The 18,965-nt window shown below is 40.0% G+C and overlaps 1 protein-coding gene and 1 pseudogene across 6 annotated transcripts in view; one reads left to right on the top strand and one right to left on the bottom strand.

Moving 5' to 3' along the window:
- Positions 1-18,965, bottom strand: part of PDE8B (phosphodiesterase 8B) — a 267,621-nt gene that overhangs the window by 64,912 nt on the left and 183,744 nt on the right. The window lies entirely within an intron of this gene.
- LOC123580118 lies at positions 16,097-17,457 on the top strand (annotated as a pseudogene).

Below are 18,965 nucleotides of genomic sequence, written 5' to 3'. Positions count from 1 at the left end.
GGTGCTTCCTCAGGAAACGGGCAAGGTCCCTCTCCTCACAGAGTTCACAGAGCCAGGGCGGAAGGCAGTTTTTCCCCGTGGGGCTTCTCTTGGGCCAGGGCATGTTGTAGAAACCCTTCCTGCAAACTTGCTGAACTCAGAGTCCACGCCGTGCCGCGTGCTCCCTAGTCCAGACATGGACGGCAGACAAACACACACAGGAGCCACTTCTGCTACCCTCACTCTGCAGCTTCTTTTCCCCGGATGCAAACATTCACTCCACACGCATTTTCTGTGTGTCCCCCGGTGCGGCTCAGGAGGGACTTATAAAGATGAGGAAGACCTGGTCTCACCTCTGGCAGTTCCCAGAGTGGCCTGGCCCTCCCTGCATGAATTACACACACACACACACACACACACACACACACACACACACACCATCCTTCCATGTGCTTACCCTTTTGTGGTTCTTTGGTCAAACCATACTCCTGTCCTTCTATAATGTCCAGCAGGAAACTTCTCAATACTAATCTAACCAATCAGGGCAGATCCAAAAAACTCAGACGCTTCACTCTGTAGCCTTGTGGTTCTTGACCTTGACGGTACGCTGACATCTCCTGGGGGGCTCTTAGAAGTGCTCATGCCCAGCTTCTACCCTAGACCCATTCCATCAGAGCCCCTGGGACCCGGGAATCACTGTGCTGTTTTTTTAACCTGCCAGGTAATTTCAGTATGCAGCCAGGGCTGAGAACCACTGCATTAGCCTTTCATATTCCTCATCTTTTAGCACAAGAGCTTATGGGTGCTGTTGCTCTCCAGAACCAGTGGACAGATGTAACTGGTCCTCCCACGGGGATTTCCATGGTAGAACTCCTTATGGAGTATAACCCGCTTATTATGAAACTGCCTTTTACTTCTTTTAGAACTCCAGGGCCAACGCTCTATAATTAGGACTTCAATTCCTTTTGACAGTTCTAATGATCTAAAAGCTTTTCACAAAAACTCTACTAGACTCAAAGCCATCTGAAAGCAGGCTGCGCCTGTGGTTTCTCTGTGTTGGACCGTAGTTCTGGTTCATGCTCAGAATGAAAGGTAAACAAGCACTGGAAGAATGAACAGCACCAGCTGAGCCCAAGCCCTTTGCCTTCTCCTTTTTACTCCCAGGTACAGATGCCTCACCTGTTCAGCGTACCATTCTACAGCCAACTTGTTTGATTAAGATAATAAGGAAAAATATCATTTAACCCACTCCTCACATCGTAATTCTGGGTTTAGGTAAAGAATTGCCATGAAAAAGAGGAGTAAATTGTTTCTTTCTTCAGTCTCCTACAGCTTGCCTCTGAAATCCCAACCAGAAACTCTGTCTTCAGGAAAACTGGGCAAGAAGTTGACTTCAAGAGACAAATTTCTACTGACTGGAGCAGGGCAAGTTTAATAGAAGCCTCTCAAAATTATTCCTCCTCTTCCTTTCTTTTTCCAGCAATGGCACTGGAGGACCCCATCCTTACTGGAATTTTGTTCTTGAAAATAAGGGATCACATAAGTGAAGGCCCAGAAGTTTGAATAAAATCCTCTGAGATGAACACTGCTCTGACTACAATGGAAACAACAGGTACCTTCAGCAAAGATGCTTGAATTACTATGGGTGGTGTTAAATTTGTTTTGTTTTGTTTTGTTTTGTTTTGTTTTGAGACAGAGAGAGAGAGACAGAGAGACAGAGAGAGGAGGGGGAGAGGAATCTTAAGCAGGCTGCACGCTTAGCATGGAGCCCGATGAGGGACTCGATCTCACAACTCTGGGATCATGACCTGAGCCAAAATCAAGAGTTGGACACTCAATCAACTGAGCCACCCAGGTGCCCCATGTTGTTTTTAAAAGTAAGCTCTAGTCCCAATGTGGGGCTTGAACTCACAACCCTGAGATCAAGATCCATGTACTCTATCAAGTAAGCCAGCGTCCCACTAAGGTTGGGTTTTAAGTTTTGATTGGCTACATAGCTCCAAAATGCAACAGAAAGATAAATTTTTACATGCTGCAGTTATAACTCACAAATGCAATGTATACTACTGCATACCTACTGACCACCCAGTCATGGAATGAGGGGCTCCAATGGCCTTAACGAGCAGCAGAGGTCTGACACTCCAGATTTTCTAAAGAGAGGCCCACAACTCCTCTACAATTTGCTACATCACCCTCTTAGCATTCTACCCCCCAAAATGCCTGCTGTAACTTCCTCCCATGGCAGATCAAATGCACATATAAACTGGATTTCATCAGTAGATGGAAGTTGGATTACAGGAGGGAGTACATAGAATTTACTCCAGTCCAAACACCCATTAGAATGGTTCTGGACCCTGACACACCTTCCAGAGGGTACAGACTGTCAGAGGAATCTAGGCAAAGGCAGGCAGGCAGGTGGGCAGCTGTACCCCAAATTCACCCTCACCTCAATCTCCCTCACAGTAAAAGACATTAAAGGATCAAGCCAAGTCCAACCATTTTTGCTTCTCCTGTCTCTGGTTACCTTTTTGCTTGTGCATGGGATTCTTCTCTAAGGATAAATTCTATCTCACCTCAACCTGCACCTTCTCCATTAAGGTGTTGCCCAGCTTCCCAAGTAAGGGTACCCTTTCTCTTGTGTGCCTGCTCAGACATGTACCTAATACTTATTTTTTAAAGTTTATTTTTGAGAGAGAGAGAGAGAGAGCGCGCGCACAAGTGGGGGAGGGGAAGAGAGAGAGAGGGAGACACAGAATCCGAAGCAGGCTCCAGGCTCTGAGCTGTCAGCAGAGCCCCATGCGGGGCTCAGACCCACGAACTGTGAGATCACAACCTGAGCTGAAGTCGGACACTCAACTGACTCAGCCACCCAGACACCACCCTGCCCCTGCCAATACTTCTTTTATAATTTCTCTTTTTAATGTTTATTTATTTATTTTTGAGAGAGAGATAGTATGAGCAGGGGAGGGACAGAGAGAGAGGGAGAGAGAGAGAATCCTAAGCAGGCCTCACACTGTCAATGCAGAGCCTGATTTGGAGCTCAAACTGATGAACTGTGAGATCATGACCTGATCCAAAATCAAGAGTTGGACGCTTAACTGACTGAGCTACCCAGGAGCTCCTGTAATTTCTTTTGTATATGCTAACTACTTAGAATTTGAATCCTGGCTCTGCCACATAGGACCAATGTGAAACCCGGAGAGGTTTCTTAACCACTTCAAGCCCCAGTTTCTTCATTTGTAGAATGGGGATCATAATATCTACCTGATGTAGGTGCAGTGAGGATGACAGGAGTTAATGTAGGAAAAGCACTTGCAGAGTAAGGGACACAAAATGTTCAATACATGATACATCTTATTATTAAAATAAGAAGATTCTCAACAAGCTCTACTGATCAAATATTTACTGCATTCAGTATCATCAGTGGAAGATGGGTATGCAGGACACTGAGACATGATGTTGCCCTTGATAAGCTGGGTCCAGCGTGGGAAGTGCTAGATATACTACATAGATGAAAGGAGGAGCGAGTGGTCAGGGAAAATCACAGAGAAACATAACCTGGGTCAGGTGAGCAAGGGTTCCCTGGGAGGACAGGGGGAATGAAAAGTAGGCAAGACAGATGGAATGGTACAGTGTCCAGAGGGATGGAATGTCTTGGTGTGTTGAGGGAAGTACAAAGAGCTTGGTTTGGAACAGCAGAAGGGCAGTGAATGACATAGGCAGTAGGCAGAGAGACAGGATGACCAGGCACTTCGTGTGCTCCTGAAAGGTGTGTTGTAATTTTTTTTAGATGATGATGAGCTACTGCAGGGAGTCCTTCAGAATGGGGCTGTGGACTGGATGGCATGCTAGTAAAGATTTAACAACTGGCTCATTGAAAAATGCATAGGTACCCATATCTAAGTTTACTGTGAATATTACTGATTAAAGAGGTCAGTAAACTATGGTCCATGGGTTTCATAAATATAATTTTACCCAGTTTTATAAATATAATTTTATTCTAACATAGCTTTGCCCACTTATTTATATATCATGATTGGATTATGGCTGCTTTCATGCTACAATGGCAGAGTTGAGTAGTTACTACAGAGACTGTAGGGCCTAAAATACATACCATCTGGCCCTTTAAGAAAAAAAAACTGCCAACTTAAAAGATGTGTAGCAACTCCTAAATAATACTAACATAAAAAATTCTTAACATAAATTTTATATAGCCCAATGGATTCTCACAAAATGCTTCTGTTGACTTTTGGCTGACCTCTTGTATGAATAGCCTATCTATGGTTTCAACTGATGAATGAGTGGTACAGTTTGCATACGAATATGAGTTGCCATTTTCACTTACGTAAAGCAGTAAGATGAAGGCAATTTAACAGATGCAGAGGAATGCCACTCATTTGTTAATGATGTGAGCAACTCCTCTGTTGAATCATGTAATAGTTTCTGAATACTGGAGGGGTATTTCAATTTCTTCTGCTATCCACAATGAAACTGCTATAAACATGATGTGCATTTAAATTTAATCTGTATGATTAATATTTTCTTCCCAAATTTCATAAGTGTAGAAACTAAAAAAATAATCATGGGAATTTTTAGATTCAAGAAGGTGACATAGGAGACTCCAGAACTTACCTCCTCCCACAGACACACTAAATCTACAACTACATATGAAACAATCCACTCTGAAAGAAATCCAGAAACATGCTGAACAACTCCTATAGATCAGGCAAATGAGGGGGAAAAAAACCCTCACATCAAAGTGAGTAGGAGAAGCTGAAAAGAATCCTTCCATAAGTCCCACTCCTAGTAGGGTTAGGAGGAAACTCAATCTCCATCATATTTCTGTGAAGACTCTGAACCCCAAATCTGGCACCCCAATTTTTAAGACTTCCACCAACAAGATGGATCCACAAAACATCTAGTTTTGTAATTCAAGTGGGCTTGCACCCATGAGACCCACAAGGCTAAAGAGAACTAATCACTCTTAAAGTGCTAAGGCAGACTTAAAATGGCTAACATCTGAGGCCCAGGGCAAAGACAGCAAACTATAATCACCCAATTTTTCTGGGAAAGAGGCCCATTTGCTTATCTTAAAAGCTTTGGCCTGAGGGGCAGGCTTCTAATTTGAAACACATCTAGGAGCTGACTGCAACAGTCTCCAGAGACTGGTGAGGCTGCCAGACACCATCTTTCCACTCTCCCTCTGTCCTGCCCCACATTACTGATATCATCCAGAAAGAAGCTTGTGCACATATATGGCACCTTGGTTTTTGTGGCTGTCACCCAAGGGACACCTCTTGATCATTTAGGTCTGATAGCTCCTGGGATTTGTTTTTGCAGATCCTCTAAGACTGTAACAAAAAGAGAAATAGTTCTTAACAGTCTGCCTGTCCTACCCACACCCCAGGACACAGTGCAGAGGCAGTACAAGAAAATTCCCATCTCTTAGTCTTACCCTATAAAAGGAATTGCATACTTTAAAAGTTGCTGCCTGAGAGTCAACTCTTCTAATCAGCTTGCATCTTTGTTCTGACCAAGATCCTTGTCTTTGGGACACTAACAGGTCTTGGCACACCCTCATCTACTGAAACCACTGAGAACAAAGTAAGCTGTTTGGACAATCACAAAGGTGTGAGAGACAAACAAGAACTAGGGCAGCACAGAATGTTAAGTTTCAGCTCCTACATGACACCACTCTATCAAGACAGAGAGGTGGCTGTTTAATGTATAGAAACCAACACAGAGTCAAGGAAGATGAAGAAATAAAGGAATGTGTTCCCAATAAAAGAGCAAAAAGCTTCAGAAAGAGATTTTTAATTAAACAGAAGTGATGTACATCTTCAAAATAATGGTCAAAATATTGGTCAAAATAATGGTCATAAATATGCTCACTGAGGTGAGGATAACAATGCAGGAACACAGTGAGAATTTCAACAAAGAGAAAGAAAATATAAAAAAGCTCCAAACAGAAAGCATAAAGCTGAGGACTACAATAACTAAACTGAAAAATGCAATAGAGGGGTTCAAGAGCAGACTAGATGAAGTGGAAGAAAGGATCAGGGAACTTGAAGACAGGGCAGTGGAATTCATCCACTCAGAGCAGCAAAAATAACAACAACAACAACAACGAGAGTTACGATAGCTTAAGGGACTTAGATATCAAGAGGATCAATATTTGCAATACAGGGGATACCAGGAGAAAAAGAAGGAAAGGGGCCAAGAATTTATTCAAAGAAATAATAGCTGAAAACTTCACTAACATACAGAAGGAAACAGACATCCAGATCCAGGAAGTCCAGAGAGTTCTAAACAAGATGAATCCAAACAGATTTACACCAAGACACATAATTAAATCGTTGCAAGTTAAAGAAAAGGATAAAGTATTAAAAGCAGCAAGAGAAGAGCAACTTGTTATGTACAAGGTAACCCCCATAAGACTATCAGCTAATTTTCACGCAGAAACTTTGCAGACCAAAAAGGATTGGCATAATATATTCAAATTTGGTGCTGAAAGGGAAAAAAAGACTATCAACCAAGAATCATCCACCAGACAAGGGGTCCTTCTGTTCTTCAAACTCAAGAAAAAAAGAGTTTACCACATAAGCAAAAGTTGAAGGAGTTCATCACCACCAGTCCAGCCTGACAAGAAGTGTTAAAAGGACTTAAGAAACAAAAGGAAACTAATTAATAAAAGAAAAACATATTAAAGTGTAAATCTTTGTTAAAGATAAATATACAGTAAAATACAAAATAATCCAATGTTGTTAAGGTGGTGGGTTAATTACTTATAAAGCTAGTATGAAGGCTGAAAAAGATAACTAGTAAAAATAGCTATAAATACAATAATTTCTAATGGATACACAACACAAAAAGATGCAAAGCATGACCTCAAAAACAAATTGTGAGGGAGAAGGGAGTAAAAATGTAGAGGTTTCAATATTAACTTGTTAATATGGCAATAAGTCCATACCTATCAATAATTACTTTAAATGTCAAAGGACTAAATTCTCCAATCAAAAGACATAGAGTGGCTGAATGGATAAATGGTTAAACAAGACCCAACCATATGCTACCTACAAGACTCACTGGCTTTTTAAAATTTTTTTGTTTGTTTATTTTTGAAAGCAAAAGAGACAGAGTGCAAGTGGGGGACAGGCAGAAAGAGAGGGAAACATAATCTGAAGCAGGTGCCAAGCTCTGAGCCGTCAGCACATAGCCCAACATGGGGCTTGAAGTCACGAACCAGGAGATCATGACCTGAGCTGAAGTTGGATGCTTAACTGATTGAGCCACCCAGATGCCTCAAGACTCACTGGCTTTAAGGGCACACACAGATTGAAAGTGAAGGTACAGAAAAAGACATTCCATGCAAATCAGAAACCAAAAGAAAGCTGGGGTAGCTATTCTTATATCAGACAAAACAGAATTTAAGACAAACACTATAATAAGAGACAAAGAAAGTCATTATATACTGATAAAGGGGTCAATCCAACAAGAAGACATAACATTTGTAAATATTTATACACCCAATATAGGAACACCTAACATATAAAGCAAATATTAACTGATGAAAAGGGAGAAACAGCAATATAATAACAGTAGGAGACGTTAATATCCCATTCACATCAACGGATAGATCATCGAGACAGAAAGTCAATAAGCAAATACTGGACTAAAACAACATGTTAGACCAGAAGGACTTAACAGACATTTACAAAACATTCCATCCAAAAGAATACACATTCTTCTCAAGCACACACACAACATTCTCCACAAGAGATCATATATTAGGCCACAAATCAAGTCTTAATAAATTGAAGAAAACTTAAATCATTATCAAGTATCTCAACTAACCACAATGTTATGAAACTAAAAGTTAATTACAAGAACAACTTGAAAATTCACAATTATGTCTAAATTAACCAACATTCCCCTGAACAACCAATAGGTCAAAGTAAAAAAACAAGACAGAAGAGTTAAAAAATATCTTGAGACAAATTAAAATGAAACACAAAATACCAAAACTTAAGAGATTCAACATAAGCACTTCTAAAAGGCAAGTTCATAAACATCTACATTAAAAAATAAGAAAGATCTTGAATAAGCAACTTGACTTCATACCTCAAGGAACTAGATAAAGAAAAACAAACCAAGTCTAAAACTATTAGAAGGAAGGAAATTAAGATCAGAAGAGACATAACGAAATATAGAGTAAAAAGACAAAAGAAGAGATCAGACTTAAAGGAAGACGGTGGTGTAGGAGGACGCTGGGCTCACCGCATTCCTGCTGATAGCTTAGATTCCACCCACATCTGCCTAATTTACCCCGATAACCACCAGAAGACTAGCAGAACAGACTCTCTGGAGCCAAGCATAGACGAGAGGCCCACGAAAGAGGGTAGGAAGGGAGAGGCGGTGCGCGCTACAGGGACTGGCGGGAGGGAGCCGGGTGGCGGAGGGGCAGCCCACCGGCAAGACAGAGCCCCCAAAGTCTGGCTCGCAAAAGTGGAGGGGCCGGAGGGAGTGTGTCCTGACAGCCAGTGAGACTTAACATCTGGCATGTTATAAGTCAACAGCTCTGCTTGGAGAGCGAGAGAGAGAGCTGTTGAGCCCCGGAGGACAGAGTTCAGCTTGGCGGGGAACAAAGGCACTGGGAAATGCCATCTCCCTTACCCATCTCCCAGTGAAAATCCCAAAGGGAACCAGTTCCCATCAGGGAACTTGCTTGCACCTCGCAAACACCCAATGCTGTGCTTCTGCGGATCCATCGGACAGGTTTGCCTCCCTCCTAGTGCCGCAGGGCCCCTCCCAAAGTGGACCACCGAAGGCAAAGCGAGCTGAGCCTACCCCTCCCACCCCTGTGCACCTTGCGGATCCACCCCGGCTAATACGCCAGAGCCCATCAAAGCAGCACCACAAGACTGGCAATGTGCAAGTAGCCCAGACAGAGGCCACGCCACTCCACAGTGAGTCCTGCCCATGGGAGAGGGGAAGATAAGGTATACACCAGTCTGACTGTGGCCCCAGCAGCGGGCTGGGGGCAGACATTAGGTCTGACTGCGGCCCCGCCCACCAACGCAAGTTACTCCAGACAGCACAGAGGAAGAGCCCTGCAGTTACCCGCCACTCCAGGGACTATCCAAAATGATGAAACGGATGAATTCTCCTCAAAAGAAACTCCAAGAAGTAGCAACAGCTAACGAACTGATCAAAAATGATTTAAGCAATATAGCAGAAAATGAATTTAAAATAATAGTCATAATATTAATTACTGGGCTTGAAAAAAGTATAGAGGACAGCAGAGAATCTATTACTACAGAGATCAAGGGACTAAGAAACAGTCAGGAGGAGCTAAAAAATGCTATAAATGAGCTGCAAAATAAAGGGTAGGCAACCATAGCTTGGATTGAAGAGGCAGAAGAGAGCATAGGTGAATTAGAAGATAAAATTATGGAAAAAGAAGAAGCTGAGAAAAAGAGAGATAAAAAAATCCAGGAGTATGAGGGGAGACTTAGAGAACAAAGTGACATAATTAAAAGAAATAATGTATGCATAATTGGGATTCCAGAGGAGGAAGAGAGAGGGAAAGGTGCTGAAGGTGTACTTGAAGAAATCATAGCTGAGAACTTCCCTGAACTGGGGAAGAAAAAAGGCAATGAAATCCAAGAGGCACAGAGAACTCCCTTCAGATGTAACTTGAATCGATCTTCTGCATGACATATCATAGTGAAACTGGCAAAATACAAGGATAAAGAGAGAATTCTGAAAGCAGCTAGGGATAAACATGCTCTAACATATAAAGGGAGACCGATAAGACGCGTGACGGATTTCTCTACTGAAACTCGGCAGGCCAGAAAGGAATGGCAGGAAATCTTCAAAGTGATGAACAGAAAAAACATGCAGCCGAGAATCCTTTATCCAGCAAGTCTGTCATTTAGAATAGAAAGAGAGATAAAGGTCTTCCCAAACAAACAAAAACTGAAGGAATTCATCACCACTAAACCAGCCCTACAAGACATCCTAAGGGGGACTCTGTGAGTGAAATGTTGCAAGGACCACAAAGTACCAGAGACATCACTGCAAGCATGAAACCTACAGACATCACAACGACTCTAAACCCATATCTTTCAATAACAACACTGCATGTAAATGGACTAAATGCTCCAACCAAAAGACATAGGGTATCAGAATGGATAAAAAAAACAAGACCCATCTGTCTGGTGTGTCTTTTTAGACCTGAGGACACCTTCAGATTGAAAGTGAGGGGATGGAGAACTATCTATCATGCTACTGGAAGTCAAAAGAAAGCTGGAATAGCCATACTTATATCAAACAAACTAGACTTCAAATTAAAGGCTGTAACAAGAGGTGAAGAAGGGCATTACATAATAATCACAGGGTCTATCCATCAAGAAGAGCTAACAATTATAAATGTCTATGCGCCAAATATGGGAGCCCCCAAATATATAAAACAATCACAAACATAAGCAACCTTATTGTTAAGAATGTGGTAATTGCAGGGGACTTTAACACTCCACTTACAACATTGGATAGATCATCTAGACACAGGATCAATAAAGAAACAAGGGCCCTGAATGATACACTGGATCAGATGGACTTGATAGATATATTTAGAACTCTGCATCCCGAAGCAACAGAATATACTTTCTTCTCAAGTGCACATGGAACCTCTTCCAAGATAGATCACATACTGGGTCACAAACAGCCCTTCATAAGTATACAAGAATTGAAATCATACCATGCATACTTTCAGACCACAATGTGATGAAGCTTGAAATCAACCACAGGAAAAAGTCTGGAAAAACTCCAAAAGCATGGAGGTTAAAGAACACCCTACTAAAGAATGAATGGGTCAACCAGGCACTTAGAGAAGAAATTTAAAAATATACGGAAACAAATGAAAATGAAAATACAACAATCCAAAACGCTTTGGGATGCAGCGAAGGCAGTCCTGAGAGGAAAATACATTGCAATCCAGGCCTATCTCAAGAAACAAGGAAAATCCCAAATACAAGATCTATCAGCACACCTAAAGGAAATAGAAGCAGAAAAGCAAAGACACCCTAAATCCAGCAGAAGAGAAATAATAAATATCAGAGCATAAATAAACAATATAGAATCTAAAAAAACTGTAGAGCAGATCAATGAAACCAAGAGTTGGTTTTTTGAAAAAATAAACAAAATTGATAAACCTCTACCCAGGCTTCTCAAAAAGAAAAGGGAGATGACCCAAATAGATAAAATCGTGAATGAAAATGGAATTATTCCAACCAATCCCTCAGAAATACAAGCAATTATCAGGGAATACTATGAAAAATTATATGCCAACAAACTGGACAACCTGGAAGAAATGGACAAATTCCTAAACACCCATGCACTTCCAAAACTCAAACAGGAAGAAATAGAAAGCTTGAAGAGACCCATAACCAGCGAAGAAATTGAATCAGCTATCAAAAATCTCCCAACAAAAGGAGTCCAGGACCAGATGGCTTCCCAGGGGAATTCTACCAGACATTTAAAGCAAGATGATACCTATTCTTCTCAAGCTATTCCAACAAATAGAAAGGGAAGAAAAACTTCCAGACTCATTCTATGAAGCCAGCATTACTTTGATTCCTAAACCAGACAGAGACCCAGTAAAAAAAAAAAGAGAACTACAGGCCAATATCCCTGATGATATGAATGCAAAATTCTCAATAAGACACTAGCAAAACGAATTCAACAGCATATAAAAAGAATTATTCACCATGATCAAGTGGGATTCATTCTTGGACTAAAGGGCTGGTTCAACAATTGCAAATCAACCAATGTGATACATCACATTAATAAAAGAAAAGAACCATATGATCCTGTCAATCGATGCAGAAAAAGCATTTTACAAAATTCTGCATCCTTTCTTAATAAAAACCCTCGAGAAAGTCGGGATAAAAGGAACATGCTTAAACATCATAAAAGTCATTTATGAAAAGCCCACAGCTAATACCATCCTCAATGGGGAAAAACTAAGAGCTTTCTCCCTGAGATCAGGAACATGACAGGGATGTCCACTCTCACCACTGTTGTTTAACAACCTCTTGTTGGAGCAATCAGACAACAAAAGGAAATCAAAGGCATCAAAATTGGCAAAGATGAAGTTAAGCTTTCACTTTTTGCAGATGACATGATATTATACATGGAAAGATCATAGACTCCACCAAAAGTCTGCTAGAACTGATACATGAATTCAGTAAAGTTGCAGGATACAAAATCAATGTACAGAAATCAGTTGCATTCTTATATACTAATAATGAAGCAACCAAAAGACAAATAAAGAAACTGATCCCATTCACAATTGCACCAAGAAGCATAAAATACCTAGGAATAAATCTAACCAAAGATGTACAAGATCTGTATTCTGAAAACTATAGAAAGCTTATGAAGGAAATTGAAGAAGATATAAAGAAATGGAAAAACATTCCATGCTCATGGATTGGAAGAATAAATATTGTTAAAATATCAATACTACCCAAAGCAATCTACACATTCAATGCAATCCCAATCAAAATAGCACCAGCATTCTTCTCAAAGCTAGAACAAGCAATCCTAAAATATGTATGGAACCACAAAAGACCCCGAATAGCCAAAGCAATTTTGAAGAAGAAGACCAAAGCAGGAGGCATCACAATCTCAGACTTTAGCCTCTACTACAAAGCTGCAATCATCAAGACAGCATGGTATTGGCACAAAAACATACACATAGACCAATGTAATAGAATAGAAACCCCACAACTAGAACCACAAAAGTATGGCCAACTAATCTTTGACAAAGCAGGAAAGAATATCCAATGGAAAAAAGACACTCTCTTTAACAAATGGTGCCGGGAGAACTGGACAGCAACGTGCAGAAGGATGAAACTAGACCACTTTCTCACACCATTCACAAAAGTAAACTCAAAATGGATAAAGGACCTGAATGTGAGACAGGAAACCATCAAAACCCTAGAGGAGAAAGCAGGGAAAAACCTCTCTGACCTCAGTGCCAGCAATTTCTTACTTGACACATCCCCAAAGGCAAGGGAATTAAAAGCAAAAATGAATTATTAGGCCCTCATGAAGATAAAAAGTTTCTGCACTGCAAAGGAAACAATCAACAAAACTAAAAGGCAACCAATGGAATGGGAAAAGATATTTGCAAATGACATATCAGACAAAGGGCTAGTATCCAAAATCTATAAAGAGCTCACCAAACTCCACACACGAGAAACAAATAACCCAGTGAAGAAATGGGCAGAAAAAATGAATAGACACTTCTCTAAAGAAGACATCCAGATGGCCAACAGGCACATGAAAAGACGCTCAACGTCGCTCCTCATCAGGGAAATACAAATCAAAACCACACTCAGATATCACCTCATGCTAGTCAGAGTGGCTAAAATGAACAAATCAGGAGACTATAAATGCTGTAGAGGATGTGGAGAAATGGGAACACTCTTGCACTGTTGGTGGGAATGCAAACTGGGGCAGCCGCTCTGGAAAACAGTGTGGAGGTTCCTCAAAAAATTAAAAATAGACCTACCCTATGACCCAGCAGTAGCAATGCTAGGCATTTACCCAAGGGATACAGGAGTTCTGATGCACAGGGGCACTTGTACCACAATGTTTATAGCAGCACTCTCAACAATAGCTAAATTATGGAAAGAGCCTAAATGTCCATCAACTGATAAATGGATAAAGAAATTGTGGTTTATATACACAATGGAATACTACGTGGCAATGAGAAAGAATAAAATATGGCCTTTTGTAGCAACATGGATGAAACTGGAGAGTGTGATGCTAAGTGAAATAAGTCATACAGAGAAGGACAGATTCTACATGTTTTCACTCCTATGTGGATCCTGAGAAACTTAACAGAACCATGGGGGAGGGGAAGAAAAAAATGGTTAGAGAGGGAGGGAGCCAAAACATAAGAGACTCCTAAAAACTGAGAACAAACTGAGAGTTTATGGGGGGTGGGAGGGAGAGGAGGGTGGGTGATGGGTATTGAGGGCACCTGCTGGGATGAGCACTGAGTGTTGTATGGAAACCAATTTGACAATAAATTTCATAATAAAAAAAAAAAAGAAGAGATAATGAAACTAAGAGCGGGTTTTTTGAAAACATGAACAAAATAGGCAAATCTTTAGCAAGTCTCACCAATAAAAGAGAGAGGACTCAAATTAATAAACTCAAAAATAAAAGAGAAGAAAAGAAATAAAAAATAGAAGAGAAGACATGACAGTGAACACAACAGAAATACAAAGGTTCAAAGAGACTCATAGGAATAATTATATACGAAAAAAATGGGACAACCTAGAAAAAATGGGTAAATTCCTAGATACATACAACTTACAAAGACTGAGTCATGAAGAAGTAGAAAATCTGAACAGGTGTATTACAAGAAAGAAGAGTGAATCAGTAACCAAAATATACTCTATTAGCTAACTCGGAAATAAATTAGATTTTAAAAATAAATAAATAAATAAAATATGGAGTATACATACAGTGAATTTACTTGGCAATTTAAAAAGGAATGAAATACTGATATATACTACAACAAGAATAAATCTGGAAAGCATTATGCTAAGTAAAAGAAGCCAGACACAAAAGGCCCTAAATTGTATGATCCTATTTATAGGCCTACCTCATTTTATTATACTCCACTTTATTGTGCTTCACAGATAATGTATTTTTCACACTCGGAAAGTCTTTGGCAACTTTGCAGTGAGCAAGTCTATCAGCATCATTTTTCCAACAGCATTTTCTTGCTTTATGTCTCTGTGTCACATTTAGGTAATTCTGACAATATTTGTTACGGTGATCTGTGGAATTATTATTGTAGTTGTTTTGGTGACCACAAACTGTGTCCATAAAAGATGGGAAGGAAGGAAGGAAGGAAGGAAGGAAGGAAGGAAGGAAGGAAAGAAGAGAAGAGAAGAGAAGAGAAGAGAAGAGAAGAGAAGAGAAGAGAAGAGAAGAGAAAAGAAAAGAAAAGAAAAGAAAAGAAAAGAAAAGAAAAGAAAAGAAAAGAAAAGAAAAGAAAAAAGAAAGGCAGGCTGGCCCAGGACCAGATGGCTTCATTGGTTAATTCTAGCAAACATTTAATGAAGAATTAATGTTAGTTCTTCTCAAAGTCTTCCAAAAATCTGAAAAAGAGGGAACACTCTCAAATTCATTTTAAAAATCCAGCATTATCCCAATACCAAAACCAGATAAAGACACCACAAGAAAAGAAAACTAAAGGCCAATATCCCTGATGAACACAGATGTAAAAATCTTCAACAAATTATTAGCAAGCCAAATTCAAATTATTAGCAAGCCACATTAAAAGGATCACACACCATGATCGAGTTGGATTTATCCCTGGGATGCAAGGATGAGTGATCTACCTCAATGAATAAAGAAGAATTTGACAAAATTAAGTGTCCATTCATGATAAAAATTCTCAACAGTTTTTCACAAAGGTGACACTGAAAGCTAAGAAAAACTTCTGTTCCCACAAATCTGATGCCAAAGCAAAGGCTTTGAAGCCAAGAAAGTAGTGGTGAAAGGCACCTTGCAGCTCCCCTGCCCCCCCTCCCCCGCCCATGAAGATCCACAGGTCACTGACCTTCCAGCAGCCCAAGACACTGCAGCAATGAACGTAGCCCAAATATCATCAAACAGAGCATCTCTTCGAGAAACAAGCTTGACTATTATGCCATCATTAAGTTCCCCATAACTGCCAAGACAGCCTTGAAGAAGGCAGAAGACACTAGTGTTCACTGTGAATGTCAAGGCCAACTAGCACCTGAACAAACTGTGAAGAAGCTCTAGGACATTGACATGGCCAAGGTCAACACATTTTTTTAAGTTTATTTATTTTGAAGGGTGGGGGGAGGGAATGAGTGGGGGAGGAACAGAGAGAAGGGAACAGAGAATCCCAAGAAGGATCCACAGATAGGGACAACAGGGGACTTGAACCCATCAACCATGAGATCATGACCTGAGCCAAAACCCAGAGTCAGATGCTTAACTGACTGGGCCACCCATAAGCCCCAGGATAACACCTTATTAGGCCTGATGGGTGGAAGAAGGCATTATGTTCAACTGGCTCCAGACTATAATGCTTTTGATGTTGCCAGCAAAACTGAGAGCACCGAAAGTGAGTCTAGCTAATTATAAATATTTTCACCATGAAAAAAAACAAACCTCTTAACAAAATGGGTAGAGAGGAAATGTACTTTCATAAAATAAAAACTATATATGACAAGGACACATCATACTCAACGCTGAAAAATTGAACTTGCCCTGTATTACTTGGAACAAGATAAGGATGTCCTCTCACCACTTTTATTCAACATAATATCTCAAGTCCTACTTGCAGCAATTAGGCAAGAAAAAGAAAAAGATATCCAAATTGAAAAGGAAGAAGTAAAATTGTCACTATTTGCAGATGACATGATCCTATATATAGAAAACCCTAAAGATTTTACCAGAAAACTGTTAGAACTAAAAAATACAGTGAGGTTGCAGGATTTCAAAAACAATATACAAAAACCAGTTGTGTTTCTATACACTAATGACAAACTATCAGAAAGAGATACAGTATTAAGAAAATGATTCCATTTACAACTGCATCAAAAAAAATAAAATACCTATGAATACATTTAGCCAAGGAGGCTCTTTCTCTTCAATGAAAGGTAGCCAAGCAGTTTGGTGATAATGGCCTTGCAGCGGACGTAGAGATGTGGATCTTTGATGGGCAAGATCATCACCCTGGAAGTTGAGTCCAGTGACATTGTTGAGAATGTCAAAGCCCAAATCCTAGACAAGAAGGGCATCCTGCCTGACCAGCAGTGTCTGATTTTTGCAGGCAAATAGGTGGAGGACCAAACAGGCCACAGTCTGTTAGACTACAATATTCAGAAAAAGTCCACCCTACACTTGGTGATTCACCCTGGGCAGGGAAGGTGGCATCATCGAGCCTTCCCCACACCAGCTGGCCCAGAAATACGACTAAGACAAGATGATGTGCCCCAAGTGTTATGCTCACATTCACCCCTGCGTTGTCAACCACTGCTAGAAATGCGGCCACATCAACAACCTGTGCCCCAAGAAGGTCAAATAAGGCCCCTCCACCAGCTCTTCCTTTGCCTGCAGGGTGGCCTCCTGCCTGGGCCCCAAGGCCCAGTTCCACCTGCACTGAAAAAAAAATTTAACCAAGGAGGTGGAAGACCTATATTCTGAAACTATAAGATGTAAGACACTAATGAAACAAACTGAGAAATACACAAATAACTGGAGAGAGGTCTCATACTCATGGATTGGAAAAATTAATACCATTACAATGCCCATACTACCCAAAAGAAGCTACACATTCAGTGCAATCCTTGTCAAAACTCCAAAGATGATTTCACAGAACAAAACAAACTTAGAATTTATATGGAAGCACAAAAGACCCCAAATAGCCAAAGCAATCTTGAGAAAGAACAAAGCAGGAGTCATCATGCTCCCTGATTTCAAACTGTATTACAAAGCTACAGTATTCAAAACAGTAAGGTATTGGCATTAAAATAAACACATAGATCAATAGAACACAATAGAGAGCCCAAAAACATACCCACAATTACACAGTCTATTAATGCATGACAAAGGAACCAAGAATATACAATGGAGAAAGGACAGTCTCTTCAATGAATGGTCTTGGAAAAGTGGAAAGCTACATGCAAAATAATGAAACTGGACCACCAACTTAGACCATACACAAAAATCCACTCAAAATGGATTAAAGACTTAAATGTAAGACCTGAAACCATAAAACTCCTAGAAGAAAATCTAAAAGATCAGCATCTTGACATCTATCTTGGTGACGGTGTTTTAGATGTGATACCAAAAGCAAAAGCAGCAAGAAAAACAAAAGATTGGGACTACAGGAAACTGAAGTTTCCCCACAGCAACAGAAACCATCATTAAAATGAAAAGGCAAACTACTGAGTCACATATCTGATAAAGGGTTAACATCTAAAATATGTAACAAACTCCTACAACTCAATAGCAAACAACTGGATTTTAAAAGGGACAGAAGATTTGAAGAGGTATCTTTCTAAGGATGACATACGAAAGGCCAACAGGGACATCAAAAGGTGCTCAACATCACTATTCATCAGGGACATTCAAATCAAAACCACCATGAGACATGAACTCACATCTGTTATTGTTACTGCTTAAAAGACAAGAAATAACAAGTGTTTGAGGATGTGAGAAAAATAAACACTTTCATGCTATTGAAAATGTAAATTGGTCTACCCACTATGGAAAAAAAAGTATGGAGATGTCTAAAAAAAAAATTAAAAATAGAACTACCATATGACCCATCAATTCCACTTCTGGGTTCTTATTAGAAGGAAATGAAATAACTCTGCCAAGATACAGGTACCCCCTGTTCATTGTAGCATTCTTTCCAATAGCCAAGACATGGAAACAACCTATATGTCTGTCAACTGATACACAGATAAAGAAAATGTGAAATGTATATACAATTGAATATTGGCTGTAAAAGAGAAGGAAATCTTGCCATTTGCAACAATATGGATGGCCCTTGAGACATTATGCCATGTGAAATAAGCTAGACTGACAAAGAAAAACACTCTATTACCGTATTATCTTACCCACATGTGCAATCTAAAAACCAAAAACCAAAACAAAACAAAAAACAACAACAACAACAAAACAAATCTGAGCTCAAAGACACAAGGAACAGACCTGTGATTCTGGCTGAAGGGGGTAGGTGAACTGGGTGAAGGTGGTCAAAAGGTATAAAGTTCCAATTATAAGATAAGTAATTCCTAGGGATATAATGTATGGCATATTGACTATAATTAACAATACTCTGTTGGATATGTGAAAGTTACTAAGAGAGTGGATTTTAAATGGTCTCATATGAAAAAATATTTGTAATTGTGGGGTGA

The sequence above is a fragment of the Leopardus geoffroyi genome, chromosome A1 (assembly GCF_018350155.1).
Source record: "Leopardus geoffroyi isolate Oge1 chromosome A1, O.geoffroyi_Oge1_pat1.0, whole genome shotgun sequence".
Classification (NCBI taxonomy): Eukaryota; Metazoa; Chordata; class Mammalia; order Carnivora; family Felidae; genus Leopardus; species Leopardus geoffroyi.
The sequence above is the reverse complement of the archived record's forward strand: the minus strand, read 5'-3'. Positions and strand labels throughout refer to the sequence as shown.